This window comes from Symphalangus syndactylus, chromosome 6 (genome assembly GCF_028878055.3).
Source record: "Symphalangus syndactylus isolate Jambi chromosome 6, NHGRI_mSymSyn1-v2.1_pri, whole genome shotgun sequence".
NCBI classification, from domain to species: Eukaryota; Metazoa; Chordata; class Mammalia; order Primates; family Hylobatidae; genus Symphalangus; species Symphalangus syndactylus.
The window spans coordinates 101276453-101304273 of record NC_072428.2 but is presented as its reverse complement, the minus strand read 5'-3'; the positions used below and the strand labels follow the sequence as shown (position 1 = coordinate 101304273).

Sequence of the window (27821 nt, the reverse complement as noted above, 5' to 3'; positions counted from 1 at the left end):
AGCAACATTTTTGCTTTAATTTTACATTCAAATTTTGTTTTGTAGGACAGTCAAGTTGAAGGACTCCCCTGATAGCCCTTTGAAGAGGTGACATAGCAAGAAATGCTGAAGTTTTACAAACAGCTAGTAGAGAACGCTTCTACTAAAGTTTTAGGTTTGGCTCAGCATCCTCAGTTTGAAAAGCAAATTACAGCTTTCATCAATTAACTTTGCAGGGCTAGCAGCTTATTCATACTGAGGAAGATTGATGAATTTCATTGAAAATTGATGCTCATAGTAGCAATGAAATTGTATTCAGACTATTTTCATCTTCATCATTTAAAAGAGAATCCATGAGGGGAAAAAAGTTTCCAAAATTTGGAACTAGATACAAGGAAAGCTTATTATAAATAATGAAATTTGAGACCAGTGAGCTAAGTTTTACATTTTTCTTTCGTGTTACTTGTTATACTGCATGACCTCAGGTAAAGAAGTGTGTTGACGTCCACTGATGGAAAAATGATGAAAGAGGAAGTTATAAGCTGCCAGTTCACAGGTCTACCTGTGAATTGAACTGCAGAAAATCATTTTAGTTAATCTAGTGTATAGCAAAACTCAGATATAAATAATTAAAGCATCACTCCTTTCTCAGAAATAAAAGAAGAATCCTACAAAGGTATAATATTCTAGTGTGAGCAGAATGCATGGTAGGAAACTATAAACGGAGTTATTGTATTTTGATAGAGAATCTGACTCTTGGAAGGTGATATCAACTAGCTATATTTAGGCAGTACCAACGGGAGGCAGTGTTGCCTCATGCACAAAGGCCTGTTCTTTTGAGCTAACTGACATAGGTTCCTTTTCGTGTTCTTCATTAGTTATGGCAAGTTACTTTTCTTCTCTAAGCCTTATTTTTCATGTTGGTAAAATGGGTTAAACATAGCGCTTATGTAGTACGGTTGTTATGAAGATTAAATGAGAAAATGTATGTTAAGTGCTTAGCACAGTGTTTGGCACGGAAAATGCTTGTATGTTGTAAATGAGATCTGCCAGTATTATTACCATTCCTTTAGCCAGTAAAGGATTGTCTAAGAGAGATGATATGGTTTGAACGTATAAGGTCTCTGCTTACATTAATTTATGTCATGACATTTGTTTTAATTTTTCATTACTTTGATTATTTTGCCCAACAGCAGCATATTATGGTATAATTTATAGCCTAAATATAAAAATGAGACTTTGATATTTACATAAATTTTGCTTCCTTATTAAAAAGTAATTGATTGAGGAAATGGTTTGGAAAATGCCTCACTGATTTTAAAAAGTTAGCTGAACATCACCTTATGAAACTCTTTAAACAACTGTAGTGTTTTTATAAAAAATTTGTGGGCAATAAATGACAATAAGAGGAACAAATATAAACTATGTGTTTGGTAAGTGAGTCAGTTCAGCTAGTCACACAACAAATTGACTTGGATGAAGTTTATATCTTATAATGGCATTTTATATATTTTTCATTCAAGAATGACTTTGAATAGAGCTTTCAAAGTTTATATGTTCTTAGAGTATGTTTATCTTTCATATATGGCAGTCACCTTGTTTTGCTCTTTCCATTCTGTTCTGTTGCACTTTCTTTTCAATGCTACAGCGTTGTAACCTACACCCGATTCTCTTTTCGCTTGCTCTATCTTTTTTGTTCTCAATGCCTTGGGCACCTGCAGTGTAAGGTCATTAACCCCTTGGCCTTTGTAGAAATCAAAATATAATCTGTATAGATATGTATTGAAATTATTTCCTGCAACTATTGAAATTTCAATAAAGGTCATTGTGGTTCCATGTATTCTACAGATGTTGAATACTTTTTGTAGAACATGTTCAGTGTTTGGTATTTCTGAGTGACTGAGTTTTGATAAAAATAGAATTAAACTTAGACCCCATTAATACTCCATATTTTGGAGTCATATAAATATAGCGACACAGTAAACATCTAATGACATAAAAATCAACATGAATTGTATGTTTGAAAAATACATGTCTATTTTTAACATTTTTTTGTTTTTTTTTCCTTAAGAAATGTAAGCTGCAAGTTAGTTGACAATGTTATTTAAATGCTTTGATCACTCAACATTATGAGACTATAAATTATGGAAACAAATGTTACCCCAGGGAATGAATCCACTAAAATATTTGCCTTTATTTCATTATAGTCGTTATTAGTTTGATAATTTTAGAAAAAAGTTATAAATCCAAATCAAACCTGTTTATCACAGTGGAAACGAAGTCTCTTAAATGTCTTCTGTAGTTAAAATATCTACTATTATTCATGTCACTTGTAAGTGTTGTGAGTCCCGAGCTTCACGTTAGGGGGCTTAATCCCAGGAGAACACATTGCGCCATTCCTGAAGTCCTGTTTTGTACCAGTTGGGAAACAGTGCCTCTTCCATTGTTCCTCATGGAATTAGATGCCAGGAGCTTCAGGCCTTTGAAAATAGAGAATGTTGCCTATTGATGCTAACCTTTAACTGATTCAGTGGGCCTTTTTTATGCAAACATGCACAAAGTGGTGATGTTTACACTCCTTCCCTGAATAGAGTAGCTGATTATCTGTGGAATGCTTCACCTCCTGGAAGTAAAGCGTGAAATGACAAACTTTAGAAGATTTTTTAAAGGGATTTTTATTCATTTTATGGTCTATATTACTTTTGACAGACAAAATCTCCCCTAGAAAGGGCTCACAGAATAACGTATGTAAGTTTGCTGGCATTTTGACTTTAGTAGTTTACAAATATACCAGTTTACTTTCAAATTAACTAGTATGTTTATCTTATTTAGTGTGTCATTTTCTACCCAAGACAAACCAGAAAGGAGATGCTAAGGAAGTTGCTTTTATGTTGACACTTGATCCGTTGGGGGTTCTTAAGTGACTTTGGAGACTTTGTTCATAATTTTTAGTAACCTGGAAAATCCCTAAATAATTTACTCATCTCATTTTATCCAGTTTTTGAGACCTTTGCCAAGTATCTGTTTAATCAAAGTGCTAGTGCTGTCAGACAAACATATGGATGAGTAGGTAGAACAACATACAGTCTTTTTCTCCAAGAATAGATGTTGGTTGTGGGTTTTTTTTTTTTTTTTTTTAATTTAACTCAGGCATAGCAATAGCTGTGATTTAAATTAAGAAATAAAGATTTTAATTTGCAAAAATCTATCCAGATATAGTGTGGTTTGGTACAAAGGACATAGTTGTTGGAAGGGTAAGATCTAGAGTGGAAGTTCAATAAAAAGGGAACCAACATTTATTACTAATTCAGAAATGCCAGGGACCAGTGCTGTACCCATATTTTCTTCTACTCTCTGGAGTCAGAGACCCTTGCACCTCAACATGCTAGCAAGTCTCTAACCTCACAGAACCTCATTCTCCTGTCTTGAAGATGTTAATCATCATCATATCTACCCTACTTCACCAGATTGTTGTGAGGAGCAAAGTAATTGTTGAAAAATTGCTCTGTAAATGGTAGAGCTTTAAACAAATATTCACAATTATTGTGTTTATATTTTGTATCCTTCTTACAAGTTGAGTCAATTAATTACTATTATGTTAAACAAAATTTGGAGAGCACATTTAAAAACAGAGAAATTTGCCCAAAAGAAAAGAATAGGATTGTGATATTAAGGAGATATCATTGCCTACTGGAGCTCTCACTCTGACTCTAGAAATCAAAAAAGTAAGTTGGGATGGGGTAGGGGAGGGAGAGAGGGAGAGGGATTGCTATCCTGATAATATATTTATTATTTTCCAGTGAGATGTATAAGCAAAGCATGGATCCTGAGAGTGGACACTGTATAAAAAAAAAAGGGCACATGTTAAGTGCCTTAAATTATTTACAGTGAAACCAAGTAAAAACAGATGTGGAAAGGCTCTTCAGAATTCTTGGAAAACGTTAAAACTTATAGTGGATGATTAATAGCTGAGTCTCTGTAAGTGAAGGATAGCGGAATTATTATTAACATGTTTTAAAAACAGGGCAAAACTCTAATTTTTATGACTTTACAGAATATGGTAAACTATATTCAAATGATGAATTATGGGTTTGAAATATTTGGGTGTTATATACTTAATCATTGCTGCTTCTATTATTGGCTTTTCTTTTTAGAATATTTGATTATCTGAATAAACATTTCTCTTTTTTGCACATATCTGTGAGTTTGGGGGGATTTTTTGCACATAGGAGGTTTTTGAGAAAACATTATTTTTGAAAGACTAGGGAGGCAGAATTTTAATGGAATTCTGGAGGAAGTATCGTAAGGGGTTCTAACCTAGGCCTCTCCAATAAATAGCTGGGTGAATACAAAGTATAATATATTACATTATAATGATTTCAAACCCTTTCAGCCTCAGTTTTTTTCACCTATCAAATGAACATATTAGACTAGCTACTAATGTCTCTTTCAGTTCAAAAATTTTATTCTATGAAAGCATGTCTCCCCTCTTTATTCCTGTATACTGAAGCTGTGTCATGTGTTTTTATTAATGGCACCATAGAAAATTCTTCCCTTATTATGGCCTAAAGATGAATTAACATAATAGCAAGCAGGTGTATACAAACTTGACAATTATGCTAATATAGTAAATGGCCCTGTAGGTACTGTACTTCTTCAGAAAGATTTGAGATGGGCATTAAGTCTTCCTTGTTAATCCTGTATTTAATGACCTCTAAATAGCATCTATTGAGACCTTCCATTCCTTTCAACAAGTTAGAAAAACATTCCGATTTATCCCTGTTCCTTTTTCCCATCCTCCGGCACCAGCTACTGTCTTTACATTAGAATTTGACTTCCTTTCCTTTCAAATTGTGGCTAAAGAAATAATTGTTATCATGTTTTACTAGTGACTTCGTAGATGTCTAACAAGACATCACTTTATCAGAAGGAGAGGAGAGGAATTCCCTGAGCTCTGTGCAGGAGCTATGTTCAGTTGTTACACAGTGAAGCTTTCCTAAGTACTCATTGCATAGCCAATATCAGAGAGCTTTATCTTTGACAGCACTGACAAGATGTACTGATGTTTTGCCTAGAGTTTACCTGCTTTATTTAGTTTCATGTACCAAAGAGTGATACATAAGTAGCTAAACTCTCAGAACCAGGTCTACATGGAACATTTTAGTGTGCTGTACACATGTCTAGTGTTTCTTCAGACTGGCTGGAGCCACATTATTTTAAATTATTTTAGAGGAGCATCCTTACTGAGGCTAGAAGTAGGAACTCATTTTTTAGTCTGCTATTAGCTTTCTTTTAATGATCTCATTCAGATTCACCAACAGATACCTCACCTATGCCCATTTTCAGGGGCTGCTAATTAAGTAATAACATTTAACTTACATAAGCGTTTTTTTTTTTAAACAAAAACTCTGGTTCTAGAGCTTTCTGATCAACTTAGTTTGTAATAAATACCATAGTGCCATGTTACGTAGGAATGTTACACCCAAAACAAATTCAGACTCGGGGGGAGGAGTGAAACATCAAACCCATCATATGGCAAAAGCAAAAGATGTTAAAAAAAAAAAAAAGAGCAAAGAAACAGTGAAATATAGTTAGTGCATCGTAAGTTGATCACCTTTTCTGTAGGTCACTAAATTGCTGGCCTAGAAGGCTGGTAGCACTGTTTATTAAGCCATTAACAACAACAACAACCACCTTCAGATAAAAAATTCCACCTACTCATCAGCATTCTAACTCAGCATGTTGCCTGTGACAAGCGACACCCTGAAAAAATGGTCCTTTGAGGCTTGTCTTGCCAGGAAGCTGCTATTTCTGGTATAGTTACATGATTTGGGGAGACTATGGGTAAATCTTCCAGGCATCCACATATGTCCATCATCTGGCTTCGTAGGTGCTGATCAAATCACCAAACTCACTGGCACACACTGACTGGCAACACCGGGGGCCTGGAGTGTTGGTATTTCTCAGACTCAAGTGGGCACATTACTGATCTCTGTAATCCACAAAATATACATGTGAGCTTTACTAAGGTTAAAGAGCGAATCCACTGTTCTTAGGTGTCATCAATTGCAATTTTAAAATAAAGCGGGTTAGATTTAAGAATGTGTGTCTGGCATGCAAACTTTCCCTGGAAAAGGTCTAAGAAAAACTGAAATAAATACTGCAATGCTACATTATATAGGAGTTTGAAATCAGAGAGTTGAGTATCTACTTCAAGTCTTTTCCTCTTGGTTAGGAACTTAGGAGGTACCTCGAAATATCAGATCTGGTCTGTTTCAAAAGCAGCACTTTTAATAAATAGCAGAAAAGCAAATAAAACACCTTTTCCTTTTTGTAATAAATCATTTTTTTCTTATAGATTGCATGTGGCATTTGAGGCAGAGCGAGCAAAGCTGCCAATATTGCAAGCTGATGCTTCAGCACCTTTCATTTTTCTCTCTGAGCAGAAACCCTCTTCTTAAACTTGTTCATTTTACAGAGAGAAAATCGAAGCCACTGGCATATTGTCAGAGCTGGTTTATTGTCATCATTTACAAACGTCACTGGAATTAATTGACTTCTTATATTACATATTGTAAACTGACTCATTTTTTGACACATTTATGCGAAAGTGGCAGGATCTAAGTGGCTGGTTATTGTCTTTTTGCTTTGGCTTATATTACAAACTAGGAAACCAATAATAGCTCTGAAATCACAGTTGTGGAAAAAAATAACCCACAGTTTCAAAGAAGCTGACTGTGTTAACTCTGTGGTTAGTTGAACTAAAAGAAGGCAGGAGAGAGCTCCAGAAGATGAAATACAAATGCTAGGTTTCTTTTACTGTCTTTCCAGGACCCAGTAAAGAGGGCAGTGAATGTTTCCATGAATATCCTCAATTGGTGTTGTCTGTTTGAAAGCATATTCTAAGTAGCTGGCTTCCCTTTACAAGATTGGAAGTAAAAATTAACCCACACTGAATTCCATGAATCATCAATACATGGATGCTCATAGAGTTTACTGAGAGTAATTCTGTCTCAAAGGCATTGCTTCTGAAACTAAAGATGAGAAATATATCAGTAATATTTATGGTAGCAGAGCACGCTATTTTCTAGGTAGATATTTTGAACCTTTACTTCTATTTTTGTTTTCACATTATCCCCTTTTCACTAAATTAGGACGGTTCTACTCATATTCATAGCCTGCTTTCACTGAAATTAGAGGCAGAGAAACAAGGACATATTGTTAAAAATGAATAAATTAGAGCCGAATTAAGCCATCCAGCTCAATAACAGCAAAGGGAATATAGCAGTTGGTTAGAACAAACAATCTTCTTAAATAGGAAATGTACTTTAAAGCCATCCTGCTGTGATCCTGTTAATTACCAAAGAAGATTAGAACTCTTCTGGTTCATGGGATCCTTTTACCTAGTGTGTGGCAGTTCCAGCTGCATTAGCAATCAGACATTTGCACTGTCCCTTCAGACCAGCGAGGGGATGTTATTAAAGAGAAGTCATTTACCCCAGTCCGTAAGATGTAGCCTGGCAGAAATTCAATAACTGTTTGTGATATGCTCATTCCGCTACTCTGCTTAGTGGTTTAGCTCTTAACATACAACAGCATTTGCCTAAATTTGCATCCACTGGGTGAGACAGAATAAAAATGCCCCATTTGGTGGGTTGATTTCAAAACAGAGAATAATGTGTGATTTGCTTTTCACTACAAATAATGTGAAGAAAACGGAAAATTGCACCCCCTCACCCGTGACTCTCCTCTCCTCTCTCTCTGTCTCCTGTGTCTTCTCTCTTCCCCATCTCCTTCTCTCTCCCTCTCCTCCTCTCTTCTCCCCCACGGTTCCCTTCTCTTCTGTCTCCCTCCTTTTTCTCCTCCCCCCAACACTGCTTTTTCTCTCCCACTCACATCCTCTGATGGACATTCAAGCTAGTAAAATGCATGTTGGAGAATCTCACAAACACAGCTAGGCACACACAGAGCCAGCTGGGTTTTGCATGTGAATTTCTTGTCAAAAGTGCAATAAAAGAAAAATGCTCTTAGAATTCGACAAGAAGAAGACATCAAAGGAGGATTTAGGTGTAAAAACATGATCATCGAAGAGACAAGAAATAGAACGTATTTTAAAATATATGTGTATTTTAAACTTACCTTGAAAAGCAGTTTCAGTGCTAGCCCACCTCCGATGTCCCTGCGTGCTGGATTCCTCAGTTCCTTGGTTGAGATAATCACATGGTTGTGTTCTTGCCCGGTATAAATAGGTGCATTTGTGTGTCTGTGTAACAAAGTGTGCACAAATATGTGCTATAGATATGCACACATGCACGCAATCTTATCTCTGTATTTTAAAATATAAAGGAAGGCAGGAGGCTGCAGCCAGGATTCCTTCTTTTTCCTGGAACTCTTTTTCTCAGTCGGCAGGCTGAGGCTCTCAATCCAGTGAAGAGAGATCCTGTGAGCTGGCTTTATTTTTCCTTGTTTCCATGGTGGTTAGTGGTGCATCGTTCACCCGATCAGTTGTCACACTGACATGGTGCTGCCTGCTCAGCGGTCATTAATAACTGAACACCCTCCACTCCCCAGAGAGGAGCCAATCGCTTCAGACAGCCAAGATGTAGCACTCGCAGCTGCTCCAGTCTGGTTGGCTGAAACAAACTGTCTGTTCTATGACACTGCTGCTTAGGATACAAATAAATGAAACAGGCTTGCATATTTTCCTAGGTATCATTTTCCTTCTTCTTTTTTTTTTTCCTTTCTGGGGGAGTGTTGGGAATTTTTGACAAGTTTTCTCAATTTTAGGTTATCAGTCATTCAGAGAAATATGTTTTCAGTCTGCACATAGACAGGACACACTACTGATAAGGATTTCCCAAATATTAAAAACACCTGGTAGAGACTCAAACCTCCAACTCCATCTCTGAAGTTCAGCAATGACTGCATTATTTAAGAAGAGAAGCTTGCAACTGTTTTGAGTGGCATTTGGTTCTCTATAGATCCTACTTAATTTAGTGTATGTGCTTGGTGTTCAATAACACCTTTTTTTTTTTTAGCAATGACATTTCTTGTCTGGATTGACCAGATTTTTAAAATAAAGCATGTATTTGCCTCTCTGTAATTCACAACATTGGCATTTGAGGGGGTACTTTTTAAAAATATGTATTTCCAATTATACTCACTGACTTCTCCTTATATGATGTAATAAATCTAGGAGCTACATATGAATGGGTACATGTGTAGGTGTGTTTGTGTATCTGTGAGTGTGTGTATTTAGGATGTATTTTTTACCACTCTGGGGAAATATTTCGATTGTAATAATTTAAATTATTTAAAAAAATTGTCTTTATTCTTAGACCTATTAACTCTGAAAGGATATTTCCCAGGAAAATATACTATATAAGTCATATATGTAAAACATTTTTATTAATTACCAGAAATTTGGAAAACACAGAAACACATAGCAGTGCATATTTCTCAAACAACATCTATGAAAAATCAAAAGGCAGTTTTAAAAATGCATGTTTTACAACCTTAATTAGTATACTAGAGAAACATCTTGTTGAGGAGAACGGAACATGAGGATTAATGTATCAGCAGGTCAAAAGCAGGCTAGAGTCATGACTCCAACCCCAGTTTTGAGAGACTACCCTCTAGTGGAGTAAAAAGAAATGGCACTTATTAGATTTACTTAGGAAAAAAAAAAAAACCTTCACATCTAATTGCTCCTTAAGTGTTTATTGACATGACATAGACCAAGAGTTTGCAGTTATTATAATAATAATAATACCAGGAAAAATTTTAAACAATAGAGTTATCTTTAAATACTGAATATTTTCACTCTGTAGTTTTCTAGAAACAGTTCCCAAATGCTTTTTTTCTATAAGAATTTATTCAAATGAATCAAAATAAGTTCAAGATAAAAGTAGCATCTCATTTAACCTAATACTTATTTCAGAATGTTATTGTAAGGTTTTATTCTTTACTGGATACTCTAGTATTTACTCAGAAAGCACCGAGTCAGTTCTGTATGTTAGGGATTGTGGTTGGGTGTTGGGGTGTTGTGTTGGAGTATATTAACATGTAATTTAATGTACTTTTAATAATAGTAATAACCATCCTTCTTACCCCTTAATTTTAATCTAGCAAATCTTAATTTCTTTAATATTCCAAATTATTTCAATATTTGCAGGATTTATTTCCACATATGGAAGAATAATCTTAAAATTGTGATAATTATTTGTAAAAAGAGAATTTTTATTTATGCCATGGTATCTTAAGTGATTAATTTTCATTGATTGGTATTGACTGTATAATTGACAAATCCAGTAATCAAACCAATTATAATGTACTCCCATAATGAAGGTAAGTTGTGATAGTCAGATACATGATTAAACTACTTTCTTGGTTTTTAAATGAAACTGCAGTCATACCTAATATTTTAAATTTCAGTCTCTTTCAGAAATCAAGAAAAAATCTTTTCAGTTTTGATTCAGTTAGAATTGTTAAAGGTAGCCATTTATATGTTACCTTACATTATTTCATAGGAAGTTGTTTTAACTAAATGATCACTCTTTTGTAAGTGGGAGATCAGAGTGCTCTTCCTGCAATTGTCCTTTTAAAGTAGGTACATGATAAATTTAAAATATTTTATACTCATTTTTATAAATTTAATATCATGGAGCACTAGAAATGAGATTTTAATGTGAAAGAGAAAATGACTCTGGCTTTGGATGAAAAGGATGACGATTCTGTTCTTTGACTGGAATTTCTATCTTGTTCCAAGAGCATCAGCAGCTTTGTAGAATCAGTGTGTGTTTTGGGTGTTTTTTCACTTATCAGGGAGTTCAGTCCTTAACTGTAAATATGAAATGTGGCTCTCTCCAAAGGTACATGAAAAAATTATTTTGGTATCACATCTATATTGTGAAGTACCATATGAAGACATTACATTGTAATACAGTAAGGATTTTAGAGTTTTTGAATTAATACAATTGTGAGTGATCATCAAATGAGAACCATGGAATCTTAGCACACAGTTGGCACATTAAAGCCAGGATAGAGCCCCTCAGGTATTCCAGGTTTTTTTCACCATATTACCCTGTCATCTACTGGATGATTGACAGGTCTCTGCTAATTCTTCTTTTCCTTCTTCTCGTTCTTTTCTTCCTTCTTCTTACTCTCCCTCCTTCTCTCCCTTCGTTTTTTTTTCTTTAAGTTTCTTCCTTTAGAAGGCACTAAAGCTTCAGAGAAATTTCACATTGCAAACCACAGTATTACATGGTTGTACATGTTACCTACATTGTAGGAAATGTCTACAGGGTTTCCTAGATGAATACTGAGTTTTAGTGGAAATGTATTGAAATGGTTTTAAAACATAAATGAATAATTACAACCCTTAAATTATACTGAAAGAGTTTTGCCTTTGTCATCAAATAAGAAAATATTGGGGTACAGTAGATAGATATTCACTGACTTAGTGGTTGGGATTTTTAACTTGTTTATTGCTATTTCTTCAAATGCTGGGCTTTATTTGCCTGTGTGCTTTTCTTAGAAAAGTAGCCTGGACAGTCGGTAGAATGTGGGTTGTAGAGCCACAATGGCTGGGTTTGAATCCTTACCTTGCCACTTCCTAGAGACTCTGAGCATCATGTTAAGTATCATCTCTGTTAAGTATCGTCTGTGCATCTTGGTTTAAGTATAATCTCTGCATGTCATTTTTCTCCTAGAATTGTTATGGACATTAAAACAGTTAATATGTATACCGGGTTTAGAAAAGCGCTGAAGTAGTCTTGAATAATGTTTGACATCATTATTGGCACTATTATGGTAGTGGCCACTGTTATCATGGTCATTGTCTTCCTCCTTTAACAAGATGTAATCTCTCATTTGACCCGCAATAGCACTCTTTATCGCTCTTATTACTTATCATTTTTTTGGTATTATAATTGTTTCTGTAATTTTACCTGTTTCCCCTTTTAGCGTATAAGATTCTCCTAGAGGGAGTATATGTCTTACTACGTTTTTAAGCTCCACAATGCATATAAAATGGATAAAATAACATCTGTCGAGCACTAACATATGTTTGTATGTTATATACATTAACTTCAAAAATATTCTATTCAAATTGGGATTGATATATAAATTATAGCTATTCCAGTTGAATTATAGCTATTCTAGTGTTTCGTTGTTTTTTTTTTCTTTTTTTAAGATGGAGTCTTACTCTGTTGCCCAGGCTGGAGTGCAGTGGCACGATCTTGGCTCACTGCAACCAATGCCTTCCGGGTTTAAGCGATTCTCCTGCCTCAGCCTCCCTGGTAGCTGGGACTATAGGTGTGTGCCACCGTGCCCTGCTAATTTTTTGTATTTTTAGTAGAGATGGGGTTTCACCATGTTATCCACGATGGTCTTGATCTCCTGACCTCATGATCAGCCCGCCACAGCCTCCCAAAGTGCTGAGATTACAGGCGTGAGCCACAGTGCCTGGCCAAGATAGATATTTTTACCTTCAATTGACAGCGTAGAAACATTGGCTGAAAGAAGCTAGCTTACTTGCCCAATATCCCAAAACTATTAAATAATGAGGCTAAAATTTGAACTCAGTTCTGTCTGCTTACAGAGCCAAAGCTCTTTCTACTGCACAAGATACTCAATATTCACTTGTAAAATAAATGAATGCTTGATGGATGGCTGAGTCAACCAATTCAATATAGTCAGCAACAAGGGATGCCAAAAATAAAATACTATTTTTAAAAAGGAATGAGTTTTATGCACAAGACAGTGGTTGCTTTTATACAGTAGTGGTTGTTCAGGTTTGATGATAGAATTTTTACTGCTGTCATGATTTGAGAAGTAGAGCTCTGAAGAAATGCAGTGCCTAGTGGAAAAAATGAGTTGATATGCTCAGAAAGCTAAATACATATGAATGAGTCACTGATGGTGAGGGGCTGACGTTGTGCTAGGAAGGTCTTCAATGACTTTGTCCTTTGTGGTCTAATTCTAATAACAGATTAGTTCTCAATTCAGTTAGAAACATGATGTAAGGTGAGTAATAGTACTGACTGTTAGAATGTTGAACTAAAGCAAGTTGGGTCAGAGTTCTCATTTTCTTTTTCAAAGGAGTTTTGGAAAGTAGAATTGGAGAAAAACAGAGATTCTTATTTACCTATAGGTTTTGTTTTAATTTTATTTTTTTTCTTTATTTTTGAGACAGTTCTTGCTCTGTTGCCCAGGCTGGCGTGCAATGGCACGATCATAGTTCAGTGCAATAACCTCGAAATCCTGGGCTCAAATGTTCCTCCTACCTCAGCTTCCAGAGTAGCTAGGACCACAGGCACAAGCCACCATACCCTGCTAATTTTTCTTTTTCTTTTCTTTTTTTTTTTTTCTTTGAGTAGAGGTGGGGTCTCTCTATGCTGCCCAGCCTGCTCTCAAGCGAACCTTCCACCTCGGCCTTCCAAATGGCTGGGATTACAGACGTGAGCCACAGTACCAGTCCATGTCTTTTTTTTTAATACTTTTATTTTAAGTTCAGGGGTATATGTGCAGGTTTGTTACAGAGGTAAACATGGGTCATGGGGCGGGGTTTTGTGCATATTATTTCATCACTCACGTATTAACCCTAGTACCCATTAGTTGTTTTTTCTAATCCTCCCCCTCCTCCCACTCTTCACCCTCCAGTAGGCACCAGTGTCTGTTGATTTTTCATCATTTAGCCCCCACTTAAAAGTGAGAACATGTGGTATTTGGTTTTCTGTTCCTGCATTAGTTTGCTAAGGATGGTAGCCTCCAGCTGCATCCATGTCCCTGCAACAGACATGATCTTGTTCTTTTTTAATGGCTGCATAGTATTCCTTGGTATTTATATACCACATTTTCTTTATCTAGTCTATCACTGATGGGCATTTAGGTTGATTTCCTATCTTTGCTATTGTGAATAGTGCTGCAGTGAACATACATGTGCATGTGTCTTTATGAAAAGTGGTCAAAGAATATGAACAGACACTTCTCAAAAAAAAAATACGTGCAGCCAACAATCATGTGAAAAATAGCTCAACATCACTGGTCATTAGAGAAATGGAAATAAAAACCACAATGTGGTACCATCCCACATCAGTCAGAATGGCTACTATTAAAAAAGTCAAAAAACACCTTACTAAGTCCTTACTAGATTAATGGGACGCAAACCCACGAAAATTTAGTTAACAGCTAAATATACTAATCAACTAGCTTCAATCTACTGACGAGGTTGTGGAGAAAAAGGAACACTTTTACACTGTTGGTGGGAGTGTAAATTAGTTCAACTGCTTTGGAAGACAGTGATTCCACAAAGACCTAAGCCAGAAATACCATTCGACCCAGCAATCCCATTACTGGGTATATACCCAAAGGTCTCACTTTTAATGAAAGATATGAATCATTTGAAGAACAAAAGTAATCTCACTATGCCAAGAAATTCACAATCAAGGATGACATGTCAGAAATCAATGAGATAAATTTTTTTCTCTATCTCTTCCTCAGATTCCTTTATTCTTCCCTATGTTTCTCCTTATATTTCTCTGTAGATCCAAAAAGGTCTGTCATCTTGGCTTTTCTCTATGTCTCTCTCCATTCTTTTCACTCAGGGGATTGACTTTTACTCCTTTTCTAGCGATATGAAAAAATTATCTAGCAATATTTCCACAAAATCCATACATATACTTGTTACTCATACTACAATAACAACAATCATCCCTCTAATCCTAAACCCTAGTCTATCTTTCCTTCTCTGTTCTCATATTAAGTTTCTCAAAAGAGCTATCAATATTTGCTACAATCACATCATCACTTTCTACCTACTTTTTCAGTTGACCTTTCTCTGATTTCTAATCCAACCTTGTTACTGAAATTCTGCTTTGGAATCTCAACCAGTGCCCTCCCAATTTGGTTCTTGCACATCAAAGCCTCCTAAGTCATCCTCATGCTTGTCTGCACATTCTGTCTCTTGTCATTGTGGGTTCATCTACCTCTTAAGTATTTATCCCAGGCTTGTTCTTTTCTCTACTGTCCTTTATATGCTCTCTTAGATAATATTGTCTCTTCTACTGTGTAATTACTACTTTCAAACCTATATCAATGCTCTTGCAAGTAAAATTAATCAGTCTCTTTATCCGTGCATCCATCCATCCATCCGTCTATCTATCTTTCTTCCTATCAGTCCTTCCCTCCAATTGTCTGGTAAATGTCTCTGCTTGCGTGATCCCCAGGCACTCTGTTCTCTACGTGTCTAAAGCTGACCTCTTAAGTGCTCCCCTAAACTGGCTTTCTTCTTTTTTCCTTTCTTTTTTTTTTTTTTTTTTTTTTTATTTCTGCTGCTGCCTAGTTACCTAGAGAACTGCAGGAACTTTGGATCTTGTGCCTCATATCTTGCATTTCACCATATACAACTTGATTTTACTCTGAAGTTTTCTTAAATTATCTTCTCTGTCTGCTAGATGTTCATCATCTCTTACCTTGGCTGCTGCGATTTCTCCTAACTTCCCTGCTTCCAGTCTCATCTTTTCTAGTTCATCTTTCTTGCTTCTAATCTCATACCTTCTAGTCCATTCTTCCCTTCCTCCACAACACAGTCATGCTCACACTTGTGTTTAGCAAGGCTGCTTCTTACTGTTCACTCTTCATTCCTCAGTTCAATTATTTCTTGACAGCAAATTTAGTATTTTTGTTTTTATATTTATTATTGGTATTATTCAGAAAATAGAAATGATTTTCCTTGAGCTATCCACAAACCACAATGAAATAGATCAAATTTTAAAATATGCATAGCTGTACAAATGCAGAAATTATGTATGCTGAAATTAAAGTACCTAGAATAATATTAAATAGCATTTGTTGAGTTTAACTATATGCAAGACACTGAAACTTGGTAGACCCTGCACACATATGGTTTCATTCTTACAGTACTGTGAGGCAGTCAGGGACTTTCCCCTTTTCACAGAAGAGGAAACTGGGGTTGGTGAACTTCTACAGTTATCATGCTAGTGAAGAAGAAAAGCTAGAATGCAAGTCAGACTCCAAAGCCAACAGTCTTAAAACTGTATTTTCTTCTCTTCAGTGATCTTTTGAGGCCCTCGTTCTCCTCTTCTTTGCAGGTTTTATAGCTTAATTTTTGCTTCTTGTGTTTGCTTATGTGTAACCAGATTGACAAAAAATATTCATGGTGGAAGACTAACAATTTAGCTATACCTCATGTTTTTCAACCCCAAAATGTTTGACAATATTTTTATTCTCCTAATTGGATGATTAACATAGTGTGAAGGTATCTATAAATCATTATTCCTCAAAGGCAAACGTTATATCAGCTGAGATAATTTTTTATTATTTTCATGTTGGTTTTTATTTTGGATAGTTGTTATTTGTCTGCCTTTAAGAGTCAATATTTATGAATGACAATTGTATTACCCAGAGAAACCAGCTCTTTTTCTAATTATTGTGTCATCCTGAAACTAAATAACAAAATGGATCGATACACATGCATAAAACTTCAACATTGGTATACATGAAACTACTTTACTATATTTTAAATATATTTGAGACTACAAAAGCCAACATTTGCACCCTGTTTTAATAGCAGAGTTTCAAACTTTATTGAAGATGATTGTTATGCAGAAAACTGGAAAATCAGAAGTAGTAGTCTCTAGGCATAGAAGGAACAAGAACAGGACAGTCTTAGGTTTTTGAGGTAAGGAAATGTAAAATACAGTCAAATAAAAGAGCAACACGTGTCATTTTTTTTTTGGCAAAATCGCTCATCTTTCTTTCCATTCCATAGACATGATGCAGAAAATGAGCAAATTAACCCTCACCATTAAGAGCACTTCTTACATCCTTAACCTTTTATAAAGGGTACATTTGATTAGAAATGCAATGAATATTCAGTGCTTTGGTCAGTTTAGACTTTGGGGGTGCTCCCCAGCTGTATAATGCTCACTGAGAGCCTATGTGTGAACCACAAGCCCGGGAGAAGCCTGGCTGGCTGAAGGGGCTGTGCTGAAGGCTTTCACATAGTTACCATTACTAAGGAAACCACTTGTTTTGTCTGAACACTCTCTGAATAGATGTCTCATTTGAAGTCTAGTGCTCAAACCATGAGGATTGCATTATGGAGCTGAGAAAGAAATGAGGAGAACAAAAAATGCTTGAAAATGCCAACAAGCATTCACAAAGCGTTGTACTGTAATAACATTCCATGAGACAGAAGGTGCGTTTATTTTTGCCGCATTCCAAGTTATTTTGGTGTTATAAAAGCAAATTCCTTTGCTTGCCCACGTAATCAAAATAAGAAAAGCAGATGTTCTTCTGACCTATTCTTAATTCCTGCTCTTGTTAGGGTCTCACTGAGAAGTGTGACATACAGCAAAAGAAGGACAAAATATGGATTCTCATATTAATATAGATTTACTCCATTGTGCTTTATAACTAAATGGTGTAGTGCTATCCCTGTGCCAATAAACAAACACATGTTCAGAGTCAGACCTCAGGATTTGTAGCCTCCAAATGATTACTGTTAAATTCAGAATGGCTACTGCAAACTGGTGCTTGGTGCTCATTAATGAGCATCCAATTCAGATTTGGAGTGAGAAAACACTGCTTCTAGGAGACTCCTGCTCCACTCTCCAGCTTCTGCCAACCTACAGCAAAGAACGCAGCTCCTACTTAAAATATCAGGCAATCCTTCTTTCTTCCTCACTCTGGAAAGTAGAGTTTGCGGGACTTTGATTACAGTATATTCTTTATCATCCCTCTCCCCGTTTTTGATATGGTCGATGACGTTATTTTAAAAGTGTACAATTTGCTATGCGGACACCCAGTCAGAGTTTGCCACCTCTACACCCATATAGAAAGTCACGGAAGGAAGTCATTCTTGCCTCTGTGTTGAGCTACTTTAATCCTTTCAGCAAATGAGAGATGTATCAACACAGTTAATCCACAAATGCAGAAATTAATAAATATGTATAGATTACTTGTTGTTTTACTTTTTGCGGACTGTCAGCTATGACAGTTAGTGTCTTGCCTACACAAGAGTCCATGAATGAATGAGATCTTTGGACTCACAGCCCAGAGCTTTAGCACTGCGCTAAGGACAGTCCCTCTGTGCACAGGTTGGTCAAGTCTCTCTTTGAAAGACCACTGTTACAAAGAGGTGCTAGCATGTCTGAAATCTAGAAACAGGCACAATAAGCAAGTACAAGTTTATTTCTTTCATGGATTCTTACAGATTAATACTAAAAAATTATAAATATGAAACACTAACACAGCATTGTCAGAAGAAAGTCTTTCGTTTGTTTGTTTTTACATTTTCTTTTTTCCTTAAATATATTGGCAGTCTCGCATTTTTAATAAACATATATTTCAAGTAATTGTCTTTTGCAGATTTCTTCCTCAACCAAATTTAAGAGATGCCAAATTCAGTAGAATTGACTAAGGATAAACTAAATAGTTTTCTAGCATTTAATGGGGCATCCCAACACCATTAAAAAGGCCCTAAATTTGAAAACATGAAAGAAGAAATTTTATTAATGTGAAAGTACACAAATACTTTTCCTATCAATAATATCCTCACTAGTCTGATTACAGGTCTTCAATTCATTTTGAAATGAACAGCCTGAAGCTGCCAGCTGTTTCTGATCTGATGTGCTTATAGCATATTTACTTAGGGTATATATTTAGCAGTTTGGATATCATGGCTGCTGACAAGAAAATTCTTCTAATACTGAAACTTACTATGAAGTTTCTTTTGTAAAATGGATATATATTTGGTCCCAGATATGTTACCTTGTCAAAATTTGGCAGTGAACAGGATGTCTGCATCTTTGTATTCCTGGTCCTCAGCACAATGCCTAGCATATAGTAAGCAGTCAGTAAGAAGAGATTGAACTGAATTGTTTGATATGAGAAAAATACAACAAAGTCAGCATTTATAAGATGATCCTTAGCCTGGCTTAATTGGGTGTAGAATGATGCAAACAGCAAATGTTTAACTGTCTTTGACAATTAGCTAACAAAGTCTAATTTTTCTATGTCGTTTCAATCACTTATAATCTTTTTGGAAATATTCTGTGTGTATACATACACACATATGTAATATATATTATACATACATAATATATAATACACACATATATAAGAATATACATATATTTATGTATATAAGAATGTACATGTGTATATAAGTATATACATATATGTGTCTGTATGTTTACATATATATGTGATAAAATTGCACTGAAAGGATTGAGTCAAATCTAACAGCCCTTATTTTGTTTCAAGTACAGTGGTTATGTTTGTATTTTTTCTCTTAATGGGAGAATTTTCAAAATGCCTCTAAGTACCAAAACACATCAGATATTCATTATAATTCTGTTTCTGCCTGCAGCAATAAGATTTGCAGTCCACTGTAACAGTCCTACATTTCAATTAACACCAAGCGTCATTTTATTTGGAGAAGTAAGTACTGTTTAGAAGACTTAAATTTGTTCATAGGACAAAGAAATTGTGTCTTAGTCCATTTTCTGTTGCTATAACAGAATACCATAGACTGGGTAATTTATAAAGAAATGACATTTTTTTTTGGTAGTTCTGGAGGCTGCGAAGTTCAAGGTAAGGGGCTGCATCTAATAAGGACCTTATGACATCACACATGGAAGGGGGCATCACATGGTGAAAGAGTAAGAGCATGCCTGCTCAGGTCTCTCTTTCTCTTCTTATACAGCTACCAGTCTCATTATGGGAGCTCAGCTCTAATGACTTTATCTAAACCAAATTGCCTCCAAAAGGCCCCACCTCCAAGTGCCATCAGTATATGAATTTGGGGATCAAGCTTTCAACACATGAAATTTGGGGACACATTCAAACCATAGGAGATTATAATTTGAAGACAAATGGAGACTTTAGTTATTATCCAAATTATTAGTATATATGTATAATCATAAAGTTAGGAGCTCATTTACTAATTTAAAAATGTTATGGTCTTTACTATGCATACGCAAGCATACATGTGCTTTGAATTATGAAGTACCTCGTGCGATTTGGGACATTGTCTTAAGGCCCAGGTCAAAACTTATCTTCCTAGGGTAGATAAAATTCTAAGAATGATTAAAATATAGTGAACTTAAAAATAAGTAAATGCCAATTTGTATAGTATTAGATTTAGTGAATTTAGAAAAAAATTAATGTCATATTTAATTCAATGAAACATGTATTGATTTTGGTTCCTTCTATGTTATTTAACTAAATTAATGTTGGCTTTTAAAATGTTTATTTAAAAAATACCACAGTGTAATCCCAGCAGTTTGGGAGGTCAAGGCAGGCGGATCACCTCAGGTCAGGAGTTCGAGACCAGCCTGGCCAACATGGTGAAACCCCGTCTTTACTAAAAATATAAGAATTAGCCATGTGCGGTGGCGCATGCCTGCAGTCCCAGCTACCCAGAGACTGAGGCAGGAGAATCACTTAAACCTGGTAGGCGGAGGTTGCAGTGAGCTGAGATCGTGCCATTGCACTTCAGCCTGGGTGACAGAGCAAGAGTCCATCTTTTTTTTTTATTTTTTTATTTTTCTTTCTTTTTTTTATTTTATTATTATACTTTAGGTTTTAGGGTACATGTGCACAATCTGCAGGTTTGTTACATATGTATCCATGTGCCATGTTGGTTTGCTGCACCCATTAACTCGTCATTTAGCATTAGGTATATCTCCTAATGCTGTCCCTCCCCCCTCCCCCCGCCCCACAACAGTCCCCGGAGTGTGATGTTCCCCTTCCTGTGTCCATGAGTTCTCATTGTTCAATTCCCACCTATGAGTGAGAACATGCGGTATTTGGTTTTTTGTCCTTGCGATAGTTTACTGAGAATGATGGTTTCCAGTTTCATCCATGTCCCTACAAAGGACATGAACTCATCATTTTTTATGGCTGCATAGTATTCCATGGTGTATATGTGCCACATTTTCTTAATCCAGTCTATCGTTGTTGGACATGTGGGTTGGTTCCAACTCTTTGCTATTGTGAATAGTGCCGCAATAAACATAAGTGTGCATGTGTCTTTATAGCAGCATTATTTATAGTCCTTTGGGTATATGCCCAGTAATGGGATGGCTGGGTCAAATGGTATTTCTAGTTCTAGATCCTTGAGGAATCGCCACACTGACTTCCACAATGGTTGAACTAGTTTACAGTCCCACCAACAGTGTAAAAGTGTTCCTATTTCTCCACATCCTCTCCAGCATCTGTTGTTTCCTGACTTTTTAATGATGGCCATTCCAACTGGTGTGAGATGGTATCTCATTGTGGTTTTGATTTGCATTTCTCTGATGGCCAGTGATGATGAGCATTTTTTCACGTGTTTTTTGGCTGCATAAATGTCTTCTTTTGAGAAGTGTCTGTTCATATCCTTCGCCCACTTTTTGATGGGGTTGTTTGTTTTTTTCTTTTAAATTTGTTTGAGTTCATTGTAGATTCTGGATATTAACCCTTTGTCAGATGAATAGGTTGCAAAAATTTTCTCCCATTCTGTAGGTTGCCTGTTCACTCTGATGGTAGTTTCTTCTGCTGTGCAGAAGCTCTTTAGTTTAATTAGATCCCATTTGTCATTGATTTTGTATCCTGAGACTTTGCTGAAGTTGCTAATCAGCTTAAGGAGATTTTGGGCTGAGACAATGGGGTTTTCTAGATATACAATCATGTCATCTGCAAACAGGGACGATTTGACTTCCTCTTTTCCTAATTGAATACCCTTTATTTCCTTCTCCTGCCTGATTGCCCTGGCCAGAACTTCCAGCTCTATGTTGAATAGGAGTGGTGAGAGGGGGCATCCCTGTCTTGTGCCAGTTTTCAAAGGGAATGCTTCCAGTTTTTGCTCATTCAGCATGATATTGGCTGTGGGCTTGTCATAGATAGCTCTTATTATTTTAAGATACGTCCCATCAATACCTAATTTATTGAGAGTTTTTAGCATGAAGGGTTGTTGAATTTTGTCAAAGGCCTTTTCTGCATCTATTGAGATAATCATGTGGTTTTTGTCTTTGGTTCTGTTGATATGCTGGATTACATTTATTGATTTGCATATGTTGAACCAGCCTTGCATCCCAGGGATGAAGCCCACTTGATCATGGTGTATAAGCTTTTTGATGTGCTGCTGGATTCGGTTTGCCAGTATTTTATTGAGGATTTTTGCGTCGATGTTCATCAAGGATATTGGTCTGAAATTCTCTTTTTTGGTTATGTCTCTGCCAGGCTTTGGTATCAGGACGATGCTGGCCTCATAAAATGTGTTAGGGAGGATTCCCTCTTTTTCTATTGATTGGAATAGTTTCAGAAGGAATGGTACCAGTTCTTCCTTGTACCTCTGGTAGAATTCGGCTGTGAATCCATCAGGTCCTGGACTCTTTTTGGTTGGTAAGCTATTGATTATTGCCACAATTTCAGAACCTGTTATTGGTCTATTCAGAGATTCAACTTCTTCCTGGTTTAGTGTTGGGAGGGTGTATTTGTCGAGGAATTTATCCATTTCTTCTGGATTTTCTAGTTTATTTGCATAGAGGTGTTTGTAGTATTCTCTGATGGTAGATTGTATTTCTGTGGGAGCAGTGGTGATATCCCCTTTTTCATTTTTTATTGCATCTATTTGATTCTTCTCTCTTTTCTTCTTTATTAGTCTTGCTAGCGGTCTATCAATTTTGTTGATCTTTTCAAAAAACCAGCTCCTGGATTCATTAATTTTTTGAAGGGTTTTTTGTGTCTCTATTTCCTTCAGTTCTGCTCTGATTTTAGTTATTTCTAGCCTTCTGCTAGCTGTTGAATGTGTTTCCTCTTGCTTTTCTAGTTCTTTTAATTGTGATGTTAGGGTGTCAATTTTGGATCTTTCCTGCTTTCTCTTGTGGGCATTTAGTGCTATAAATTTCCCTCTACACACTGCTTTGAACGTGTCCCAGAGATTCTGGTATGTTGTGTCTTTGTTCTCATTGGTTTCAAAGAACATGTTTATTTCTGCCTTCATTTCATTATGTACCCAATAGTCATTCAGGAGCAGATTGTTCAGTTTACATGTATTTGAGTGGTTTTGAGTGAGTTTTTTAATCCTGAGTTCTAGTTTGATTGCACTGTGGTCTGAGAGACAGTTTGTATAATTTCTGTTCTTTTACATTTGCTGAGGAGAGCTTTACTTCCAACTATGTGGTCAGTTTTGGAATAGGTGTGGTGTGGTGCTGAAAAAAATGTATATTCTGTTGATTTGGGGTGGAGAGTTCTGTAGATGTCTATTAGCTCCACTTTGTGCAGAGCTGAGTTCAATTCCTGGATATCCTTGTTAACTTTCTGTCTAGTTGATCTGTCTAATGTTGACAGTGGGGTGTTAAAATCTCCCATTATTATTGTGTGGGAGTTTAAGTCCCTTTGTAGGTCACTGAGGACTTGCTTTATGAATCTGGGTGCTCCTGTGTTGGGTGCATATATATTTAGGATAGTTAGCTCTTCTTGTTGAATTGATCCCTTTACCATTATGTAATGGCCTTCTTTGTCTCTTTTGATCTTTGTTGGTTTAAAGTCTATTTTATCAGAGACTAGGATTGCAACCCCTGCCTTTTTTTGTTTTCCATTTGCTTGATAGATCTTCCTCCATCCCTTTATTTTGAGTCTATGTGTGTCTCTGCACGTGAGATGGGTTTCCTGAATACAGCACACTGATGGGTCTTGACTCCTTATCCAGTTTGCCAGTCTGTGTCTTTTAATTGGAGCATTTAGCCCATTTACACTTAAAGTTAATATTGTTATGTGTGAATTTGATCCTGTCATTATGATGTTAGTTGGTTATTTTGCTCGATAGTTGATGCAGTTTCTTCCTAGCCTCAGTGGTCTTTACAATTTGGCATGTTTTTGCAGTGGCTGGTACCGGTTGTTCCTTTCCATGTTTAGTGCTTCCTTCAGGAGCTCTTTTAGGGCAGGCCTGGTGGTGACAAAATCACTCAGCGTTTGCTTGTCTGTAAAGTATTTTATTTCTCCTTCACTTATGAAGCTTAGTTTGGCTGGATATGAAATTCCGGGTTGAAAATTCTTTAAGAATGTTGAATATTGGCCCCCAATCTCTTCTGGCTTGTAGAGTTTCTGCTAGAGATCAGCTGTTAGTCTGATGGGCTTCCCTTTGTGGGTAACCCGACCTTTCTCTCTGGCTGCCCTTAACATTTTTTCCTTCATTTCCACTTTGGTGAATCTGACAATTATGTGTCTTGGAGTTGCTCTTCTCGAGGAGTATCTTTGTGGTGTTCTCTGTATTTCCTGAATCTGAATGTTGGCCTGCCTTGCTAGATTGGGGAAGTTCTCCTGGATAATATCTTGCAGAGTGTTTTCCAACTTGGTTCCATTCTCCCTGTCATTTTCAGGTACACCAATCAGACGTAGGTTTGGTCTTTTCACATGGTCCCAAATTTCTTGGAGGCTTTGTTCATTCCTTTTTATTCTTTTTTCTCTAAACTTCCCTTCTTGCTGCATTTCATTCATTTCGTCTTCCATCGCTGTTACCCTTTCTCCCAGTTGATCGCATCTGCTACCGAGGCTTCTGCAATCTTCGCGTAGTTCTCGATACTTGGCTTTCAGCTCCATCAGCTCCTTTAAGCCTTTCTCTCCATTGGTTATTCTAGTTATCCATTCGTCTGATTTTTTTTCAAAGTTTTTAACTTCTTTGCTATTGTTTTGAATTTCCTTCCGTAGCTTGGAGTAGTTTGTTGAAAGAAGAGTCAGGCCAAGAAACAAAGGCAAAGTATAATTGGCGGAAGAAGAGTGTGCACAAAGGTCCTAAGGCAAGAATAAGCTTGGCATATCCTAGGGACAGAAAAAGGCCAGTGTGTATGAGTAATGAGCAAAGAGGAAGTGTTAGGACGCGTGGCCTGAATGGTGATCAGGGATGAGATCTCCTATAGTCTTGCAAACCCTGGAAAGGAATTATATTTTAATTGTAATGGGCAGCCATTAGACAGTTTTTAGTAGGGTGGAGATATTATTACACTTGAAATTTTTACTCACTGTGTCAGAACTCACTAGGCTGCTACATGGAGAATTGGTTAGGGGCAGGCAGGAGTTAAGGGGAGCAACAGATGCTGAATACTGGACTTCCCTAATAGCTGAAGAGATGTTGAGAGATGATAGTATTCCAGAGATATTTTAAACCCAGACCTAAAAAGACTCTTAATGTATTGTGTATAAGGGATATGACAAAAGAGGATTTAAGTCAGGTTTCTACATTATAGTAGACAGTGGTGCTGCTATGTGGATAATGGTGCTATAAAGTGAGAGGTGGGATTCCGAGAGAAGAGCAAGTTGCCCTCATCCCCAAACAGAATTCTGTCTTTCTCATGTAATGGAAGGGTAATATTTTAAAATGTTTAAAATGCTTTTATCTGTTGCTTAACATGTAAAACAAAAAAACAAACCAAACAAAAAACTTTGCCCTCATCAGCCCTAGTCATTTATTTCCCTGAAGGGTGATTCAAATTTGTAATAAGAAATTCCAAGAAGTAGTCAGTATGAGATGCAGCTTTGTTTTGCAAAAATATAATTATGCAACCAGCAGAAGAAACAACTAGTACAAAGGCCTAAAGTGTGAATTTCTGTACCAAATACAGCAAGACAGGCTTTCATCTTGAGATAAGATTTTCCTGATTCCACCTGAGCCTGAGACTCAGCTCATGCAATTTTTCCCTATTTGGAGGAGAGACCTCGTTCACTATTAAGGTCTAGCTAGAGTCAGAAAGAAGAAAATAAAATATAGTAGAAGGAAAGTAAAAGCCTTTTATTTTGCCCTGAGGAGTTTTAGGGAGAAAAGAGAGGAGAGAGATGAGAGTAAGGTAGTTAGAGAGGTGTGTTCTGACGTACCTTTGTGGCTTTAGCTTGGAGATGGGTAGATGCATTAAGTAAACAATAACATCATTGCCCCCATCTCTGGTAAAATATCACCTCTTTGTTCTCCCATCACTTTTATACTGTGCCACAGCAAATTGACCACACTATTATGTGAACAGAGGGATTCCCTGTGATTTAGCTTTCCTGAGCCACAGATGCTGGGTTGAGAGACAGAAGGCTAATGGACAAAGGGTCCCAATAGCAGAGGCTGGGCTGATTCCTGAGCTACAGACTGAATGGAAGACAAATGAGTCATTCAAGAGGTTGCTGCCAGTGGAGGCTGAGGTGAGGCTGATTCAGCTACGAAGAACTATCAGGCTCTCAGCAAACCAATGGGGACAAAAAAAAAAGTGCCCACATTAAGGCAATCAACCATCCAAACCACCACAAAAATGTTACCAACCATAGATCACAGCTTTCAATGTCAGTAGAGCAAGTAGTACTCAGGGGCACATTGAACAGATATCAGATCTTCAGTGCTTCTCAGACTTATGAATCACCTAAGGATTTTGTTAAAATGCAGATTCTGATTCAGTAGGGCTGGAGTTTAGCCTGCGTCTCCAACAGCCTGCCAGGAGACATTGGTGGTGCTGGTCCATAGATCACACTTTGAGTAGCAAAGAGCTAGCACACATACAGGATCATCATGAAGGCCAATGGACTCCTCCCCACCAATATCATGAGGGGGACTATTTGAAGAACCAAACTTTTTTTTCCTGGAGAGAAATGAAGTATTATTGGAAGGAGCTATGAAACTATTAGACTAGACCAAATTTTAACTAGATAAGATATTTAGTTCATTTGATTTTCTGGTAGCTGGCAAGTGGAAGGAAGAGGTGAACAATTAAATTGGCTGTAAACAAAAGTAAAACATTATGTTTTTTTCTAGTAGTTCAGAATAGTGAGTTAAGCCTGGGCTTTTAACCAAATAATGGGCACATCACATTTAAAATATAAAAGCATGGAGCTCAGAGGAGAGATTGGAGTTTAAGGTGTAAATTTAGAAGTCATCAGCATGTCTATCTTTAGATGCAACAACATGGGGAAAAAGTGTACATGGAGACAAGAAGTCCTGAGAATCTGACCTCGGGCACTCTATTATCTAATGTGAAATAAAAATGGAAAAGCCAGCAGAGGACAGTGAGAAAGAGCAACCAGCAAAAAGAAAGCCAGAAGAGCTTAGTGTTATGGAGGCTCAGAGAAAAAACATTCTCAAGAAGAAAGGAGGGACTGTTCTAAATGTTCCTGCAATTTCGAGTATTATGAAAACAGAATATTCACCATCAGATTAGGCAACGACTAATATTCATTTATGATAGATATAAATAAAACTTTTAAGTGTCTGAAAACAAGGTCGGGTGCAGTGGCTCACACCTGTAATCCCAGCATTTTGGGAGACCAAGGCGGTTGGATCAGTTGAGTTCAGGAGTTTGAGACCAGCCTGGCCAACATGGTGAAACCCCATCTCTACTAAAAACACAAAAAATTAGCAGGGCGTGGTTGTGCATGCCTGTGGTCCCAGCTACTCAGGAGGCTGAGACAGGAGAATGACTTGAACCTGGGAGGCGGAGGTTGCAGTGACCTGAGTTTGTGCCACTGTACTCCAGCCTGGGTGACAGAGCGAGATTCCATCTCACAAAAAAGAAAAAGAGTCTGAAAACAAGCTATTTAAAATATAACAGCCAAATTTTTTTTGCTCCCATTACAATCACAGTTCTTGAACTCCATTGCCTCATGGCCCTTCTCTCCACTTTCTGGCTTCCCATGATCTCTTCCGTCCACACTAATTAGCCTTTGATCTCTGTCATTGTGTTGAATGGTTCTTATCAGTCACTTGCATGTTGCCAGAGTCTCTCAAATTTCTTTGTTCTTAAAGATTCTATGTACAAATAGATTTTCTCTTGATATTTTCCGCATTTCTGTTTTTTGATCAT

The 27821-nt window shown here is 36.8% G+C and overlaps 2 protein-coding genes across 10 annotated transcripts in view; one reads left to right on the top strand and one right to left on the bottom strand.

Annotated features, from left to right (window-relative positions):
- Positions 1–8502, bottom strand: part of LRRN3 (leucine rich repeat neuronal 3) — a 34674-nt gene extending 26172 nt beyond the window's left edge. For both annotated transcript variants that reach the window (XM_055283712.2, XM_055283711.2), the window contains exon 1: positions 8119–8502. The gene's annotated coding sequence lies outside the window, so the exon portion shown is untranslated. The remainder of the gene's footprint in view (positions 1–8118) is intronic.
- The window catches only part of IMMP2L (inner mitochondrial membrane peptidase subunit 2), an 886329-nt gene that overhangs the window by 444241 nt on the left and 414267 nt on the right, over positions 1–27821 (top strand). The window lies entirely within an intron of this gene.